Source organism: Lolium perenne, chromosome 3, assembly GCF_019359855.2.
Source record: "Lolium perenne isolate Kyuss_39 chromosome 3, Kyuss_2.0, whole genome shotgun sequence".
Lineage (NCBI taxonomy): Eukaryota > Viridiplantae > Streptophyta > Magnoliopsida > Poales > Poaceae > Lolium > Lolium perenne.
The window spans coordinates 26971241-26978026 of NC_067246.2; the positions used below are offsets into that span (position 1 = coordinate 26971241).

Consider the following 6786-nt stretch of genomic DNA (forward strand, 5'->3'; position numbering starts at 1 on the left):
CGTAACATTCTTTGCCACCATTGTGCTATCATCCCGTTGTGTATTGCATCTCTTCCACTACTAGATGACCGGTTGCGCTATCGCGCAAATGACAGAATCAAATCAAAATTTAAACCATAAGTTTACAATATTTAATTATTATAAGAAATAGGTCGTAATTTAACTGCTTTAGTTTCTTCGAAGACACACCATTACATCGAGATGCTGCAGTAATTTTTTTCGATAACACACCATGGAAATGTGTACAATCTCACAGAAGAGAGCCAAAGAAGGCCAAGTTTACACTGCCAACAAGGGGTGGCAGCTCCCCACGAAAGTATACTCTCTCTACAGCCTTGCATCGGTATATCTAAAGGTTCAGGAAAAGAAAAAACAACGCCACGAAAAATGCATATAGTTAAATGCAGTAAGATAACTGCATGGTGGTAGAAGCCAGGTGTGGTGGCTCAAGATCGAGGTCGCCACCAGCACATCATCATAAATATCACGCATCTCCTCATAGACCAAGACTGATACATGCACCTGAAAACATGCCGATATGTGTACCAAAGTAATAGATAGCGACGCAGATTTATTTAGCAAGTGCAAAACCATACCATCGACTTTTATGAAATAAAAATGCGGTATGTGTACCAAGGTAATAGACAGCGACACAGATTTATTTAGCAAGTGCAAAACCATACCATCGACTTTTATGAAATAAAAATGCGGTGTTTCATCAAGGCACTTGAGAACCGTGATGGGCTCACAAAGGTCGAGCAAACTGGTGTACTCTTGTGGTGTCCAATTAAGAATGGGAGCTCAAGAATACAGTTCTGATGTCCACTGTTGTATTAGCAATTCATAATTCATAATCTATAAACAATTATGATAAAGACGGACAGTATTAAAACATCACAGAAAGAGAGGCAAGAAAAACAAACAAGTACATACACCAGGGAAGCTGCTGCTGATGAAGCTTATTGTCTAGATTCCTGGTTTGTTACAGCAGTCCTATAAAATAGAGCTACTTCTTCTGTAGAGCAACCTCGGAATGGTTACTCCCAACAAATATATGAAACCACCTTGAAAAAGCAATCAGTCAAGGACAAAAACAGACATTAACCTGTGAGCCCAATATGACCGGTCAATTCAGACCATGGCATTTGTGAACTGCGGCAGCAACCTGGATGGAAAAAAAAGGCCGTATGACATCTCTCCTTAACATCCCAACACCTTAATTGCAATATTGCAAATAGATAGATGGAGCATAAATATTACATAAATTAATCTCAGCTAGGATTTTAATCGAACACCCTATAAGCATCGATGAGATCTTCTGGGATTAAATCGGATAGGAGGAGTGCGAGCGATGACCTGATCTCCGCCCTCGCCGCGTAGCAGGATTCCACAGAGAGAGATAGCCCGACGAAGGCACGCCAACATCTTCAGCGAAGAAGAAACCGTAGATGAGGCCTTGCAGATGTTCCCCTGACCGTTGTCCTCCCTGATGAACCGGAGCAAGGACCAGTTTTCCACCGATGCGCCTCCGTCCTGTCGTCCTGCTGGCGACAATACAACCAGGACGATGCGACCAAACTGTTAGAACCATAAGATCATATGACCCATCCAGCTTGACAGGAAAATCGGTCAAGAAACTAATACACGATATTCTCAAGTAATGACTAATGAATGAAAATGCAAAGAGCAGTGATTCCTGAATGTTTTCCTAAATGATAGAATACTATTGATTTATAAATGACCTGATATTGTAAGGTCGACTGAACATTTCTTCTATTATAAATGCACGCAAATAAAAAAAAACTAATGCACTGTTCATTGAGTATTGTAAATACATAGCGCATTTTAGATTAGAGCAATTGCCAATTCCCACAACCAAAGGAGCAGTCAAATAAACATCTGTAGTGTTCAGCAAGGATTCAATCAATCTAAATGTGGTAACGAAACTAAACTGGGGCCAAACTATAAGTAGGTTAACTTTTGTGCTTAAGAGCCGCACCTTCCGGAGATAAGATGGATTGCATACACAGATATATGTGGGCATATCTAGTAAGCTAAATCATCACAACGCTGAGGCCAAATAGGCTATATCTTTGAAGCAGGTCACTTGTCCAAGAGGGGAAAATATCTTACACCTATTCTTTCTTCACTGTAGAAGCTGATATCACATATGAAAATTATGGAAAAGATTCCAGAACACTGAAGAAAATGAAATAGTTTTTCTTCACTGAAAAAAGAATGGCAGCAGCTACAAAGTTAAAAGCTATCATCTACGGCCAGATTAGAAAAAAACGTTGCTAAACAAGTAGATATCAACTAAAAGAGTTCATGGAAAAATCTTTGAAAAAAAGAGCGTTCAAACAATGGACTTTCTGCCTTTCTTAAACAAATGCATAGAACTTGGGAATTACCTTCAATGTAAGTTCCTACATAAGGTTAATAACACAGGGTTTAGGACACTCACCATTGTTTCGACTTCGACATCAAGTGGAGTTTTATTTTCTTTTTGTGTAGTCTCAGTCGATCATCGATCACTGATGCTATACATAGCAAGGGGCAAGCCTGAGGAGAGAATGACGACGTCGTCGAGGTCGACTCTCAGTGGCGTTTGAGGGGCTCTGTTGTGGAAACTGAGGGGAAAGGATGATGGCGATGGCCCCTCCTTGTTCGTCTCTATGGCAGTGCACAACTTGGGCGACGATGGCGCATATGACTTGGCCTCTTTGTCTGTCTCGCTTCCAGTAAAGCGAGCCTTCTGGCCACCACACATGACGAGGAGGGACATGGTGGATGCAGAGGAGCTCGGTGACGATAGGTGGCACGGGGTCCCTAAATCAAAACAAAGACACGTCAAGCATTTGGAGACTCGAGGTGGGGTCAAAATATTTCACAACCTAACTGCTCATTCACAAATTAATTAGTCAGGTCAAATAAGAACCAACCAAGAGCAGGCTATCTTTTTCTCTTTGCCATATCCATCCATCAGAGCACATCATGGTATAATACTTTTGAAAAAATTCAGTGGAATCAGAAAGAGAAGAAAGAAAAGCTTTTTGACTTGGGATTTAAGGCAACCATATAGAAGACCATTAGATTATCACTGATTTGTTAAGGGGTGAAAAATGTGTTGGATTATAGAACCATAATTTCATTAGAAATAGAAGAAAACAATATTTTCATACCACATATTAAACAACATGCACACACGGTAATAACTATCGTGAATCACATGAACAAACTAAAAGCTGAAGAATATTCTTTTGTTTATTATACGACAAACCATGAGCTGAACTGAAAAGAATATCAATATTATGATTAAAATCAAACCCATTGTATTCATGGGGAGAACATCCAGAGAAGCAACTCTGCTTCATAGGACTAAAATAATAGCTGTTATCTCTCAAACAATTAGTTGAACATTATGACCGCAAACTAAGCCCACATTGCAAAAAAAAAATCCATGATATGTGCGATCTGAGGAATAAAAACAGCAGCAGCAGACAAAATATAGGCAAAGGCAATTACCTTTCAAGAAAAAGTAAAGGAAAGACATCTTACCATATCAAGAAAACGTAAATGGCTATTCCCATAACAAAATATATGTCTTTCATTGAGTTATTTCCGCCTTCTCAAATAAACTGAGCCAATCCAATTGACTCACAGAATGATTTTTTTTCTACTCATTACCCTCAAGACCAATCTGTCAAAAAAAAAAAATAAGAGGCATGATTTATTTTTAGGCAAGATAAAATCATACATATCAAGCTTTGAGTTGGTGACATTCTGGCAAAGCAATCTATATGCTTGAATGCAAATAAATTTGTATGTTCACCTAATGATAATGATAATTACACAGAAATAAAAGGCACCATGCCATATTTTGAAAAGATGAAGAAGATAGATAGCTGGTTTTGGCATAAAACCGGGATACTTAGAATGAATCTAATTCACGGAAGCAATGAAATATATTAGACCATTTCCAAATTTCACCACGCATAATATTTAATGACCAACCCCACCAAATTATTCCCTTCAGATCAAAGCATATCCACTCAACTGCAGGATAAAAGTAAATTGTCTGAACATAAAACCACACCAAAGTTGCAACTAAAGTCGTAACATTTTTTGTAAAATAATTAACACATTAAACACTTGAATGGATAGTAAGGGAAATGCTAAAATATTGCAGATTGTTAATCGTAAGTCCTACACATTCTCATGAACTATTTTTTTCCTGTACTTGAAGGCAACAAAGATGCAAAGTTGTAAATTATCAAATACCTTCAAGCCCATCCAACCGGTGATGCCGTGATCATCCCTAGACGGACTTATAACAGCGGCATAATGGTTGTCAGCTAGGCACAAAAAACAAGGTATAATCGCACAACAGGAAGTCCTAGCAAAAACGAAGAAAGGAGCGACCAGGATGTCGACCTCGCCGCTACTGGATGCGCTCATGCTTGCGGAGAAGCACTTGTGTAGAGGCCGGGACTACCCGCAGCATGGTGCTTGGTCTAAGACCTTATGATGGAAAGTCACCTTCATTGCTGGAAAGAAAATAGTACCAAATCAGAATTATGATTACTGGTAAAACCTGATACCTCCTCCTTGCATATAACCACTCCACAAACTCCATACAATCACCATGATGATAAGATGCATAGAAAGATATGGGCAAAAAGAAAATAAGAGAAGCCTCGTACAAATACCTGCATTTCATCAAATACGTGTGCATCTGGCCATGGTTGACCTGCTCCTACAGATCCTCTTCTTCTGACTTTTCTTACTTAAATCTTGTACAAATTGCAAAAATCTGCAGCAAGCCATACAAAACATCAATCGTCTTGTTACTTTAAGATCAATGGCCATCGACTTAAAAATATCTTTTTTGCTGGAGCCTAAAGAGGAGAACCCAGAACCAAACAAAATCGAGATCCAAAAGGAAATTTAGGGAGATAAGAGGCCGTTCTAGGAGATGGAATAAGAAGAGTTGGGGAATCACCTACTTCTCTGGTTGATTAGTCGTTCCCTTCCCAGTGTTGGTCGCTACACAAAAGAAGAGAAACAAGAAGTTAGAGATGGAAAGGAGGAGACGGAAAGAGGAGGGAGAAGCAGACCTCACTAACACATGCAGCGAGGAAGCAGGGATCCGCTCATGGCGGACTCGCCGGCGCGCTCGCAACGGCTAACCCTAGCCCACCATCTCATCGAGCTCGTCGGCCGTGGTCACACAGCCGGTCTCTCAGCGCCACCTCCTGTGGAGGCGCTCGTCGACGGGCCCTGGCCGCCGCAGCCGGTCTCCCCCGCTCCGCCTTCTCTTCAAATCTTCATCTTTTCTCCTCCCTGGAAGAACCATCTTCAATCCCGATGGATCTGGTGTCCGTGCCTCCTCCGGTCGTCCTAACCAACGAGCAAGCACGGGGTTGGTGGTAGGAGGCGGGCTCATCACCCTTTTGTCCGCAGCATGGAAGGCCAACAGTCTCCAAATTTGGATTCCACACAACCTGAAAGACATCGCCCCTACAGCTGCAACCTGTGCAGCACAAAGTTTCAGATGCTTAACTGCATATCAGTTAAGGATAGCAGGTAGATTAACTGACCAATGAAAAGCAGAAAATTAAGACTGACGTAAAGAGGTAACAATAAAGAAAATCAGTCACAGTTGTCGGAAGCATGCAAGCTTCTTGATAGTTTTCACAAGTAAAATACTTAATAGTTGCATCACAAGATGCCGTAGCCAAGATCCATTAATTGAACGAAATGAAGAACAATGAGTTGACCTGACAAAGTATGATATAAGCTATGAATAGGAAGCATGGCAAACTGAAAATGAGGAACATATATTTTCACAGAAGTAAACCTTGGCACCAACATTAATGGTAAAAAGATTTACCTTCTTTCTATAATTTCTTTTATTTATTGTGGGAAGTGGTAGAACACAGCTGCAGTAGCAACAAAAATGGATATCTGAGCATTCATGCCATGATGTAGTGTAGGTTGCACTCAAACAAATTTTTAATAGAACTTGTAACGCCAACAAGAACCTATCTTTGCATTAAAACCACATTAAAAAATGAGGACAATATTAATGGTATTATTAAATAATAACCAATCAAGATAAGTGTGAGCATAGATAGAGAATTCATAAACTTGCATGTATAATTTAAGTTTAACCATAATTCTCCTCAAATGTTCCGTAATTACAGCCGGAGGAAAATAACACATATGAAAAATATTTTAATAAATACAAAATAACAAACCAGACGGGAATCTTTTCATAGGAACATAGGCTTTAAGATGTTTCAAACACTGATGGCTAAAGCACTCAAGGATGGAAGGGATAAGGACCATAAATTCAAACTATGCAGTAATCATGCTTTAATCTAGGAAATAGCTCCCTTCCTCGCTACAGGAAGAGAAATTAAAATAGGGAAGGAACAAGAAGGAAGAGCTAAAATAGGGAGGAAGGAACAAGAAGGAAAGAGCTCACCACGGGAGGTAGTGATGTCCTCCAGCGAGCGGCGCCATGACCTTGGCCCAGCCTGAGTCATCTTCCTCCTCTGCACCCGTGCAGATGAGGTCATTCTTACCATCTTGTTCACCTTCCCCAGCCACTGGTTCAGATCGGATGAGGGTGCGAGCTCTAGAGTGGGGAAATGGTGACCACAGCCATGGGCAGAGGTGGCAGAGCAGACGGACATGGGGCGCCACGGAAGAGGCCGGTAAAATGCATCCTGAGACCCTCTCCTGCAGCGCCGCGCCGCCGCCCTCCTCCGAGACCCTCTC

General features: G+C 40.8%; 1 long non-coding RNA gene across 3 annotated transcripts; it reads right to left on the bottom strand.

Moving 5' to 3' along the window:
- Positions 1–235: 235 nt before the first annotated feature.
- LOC127341018 (uncharacterized) lies at positions 236–6126 on the bottom strand. Of its 3 annotated transcripts, none has more exons than XR_011754698.1 (8): positions 5894–6126; positions 5003–5780; positions 4710–4813; positions 4282–4547; positions 3559–3700; positions 2465–2829; positions 1357–1541; positions 236–1165 (listed from the first exon to the last, which is right to left on the bottom strand). It is a non-coding gene; the product is annotated as an uncharacterized lncRNA (long non-coding RNA). The 3 variants fall into 3 exon arrangements; XR_011754697.1 differs by having other exon boundaries at positions 1357–1544; XR_007875128.2 differs by lacking the exon at positions 3559–3700 and having other exon boundaries at positions 1357–1544.
- Between the last annotated feature and the right edge of the window lie 660 nt (positions 6127–6786).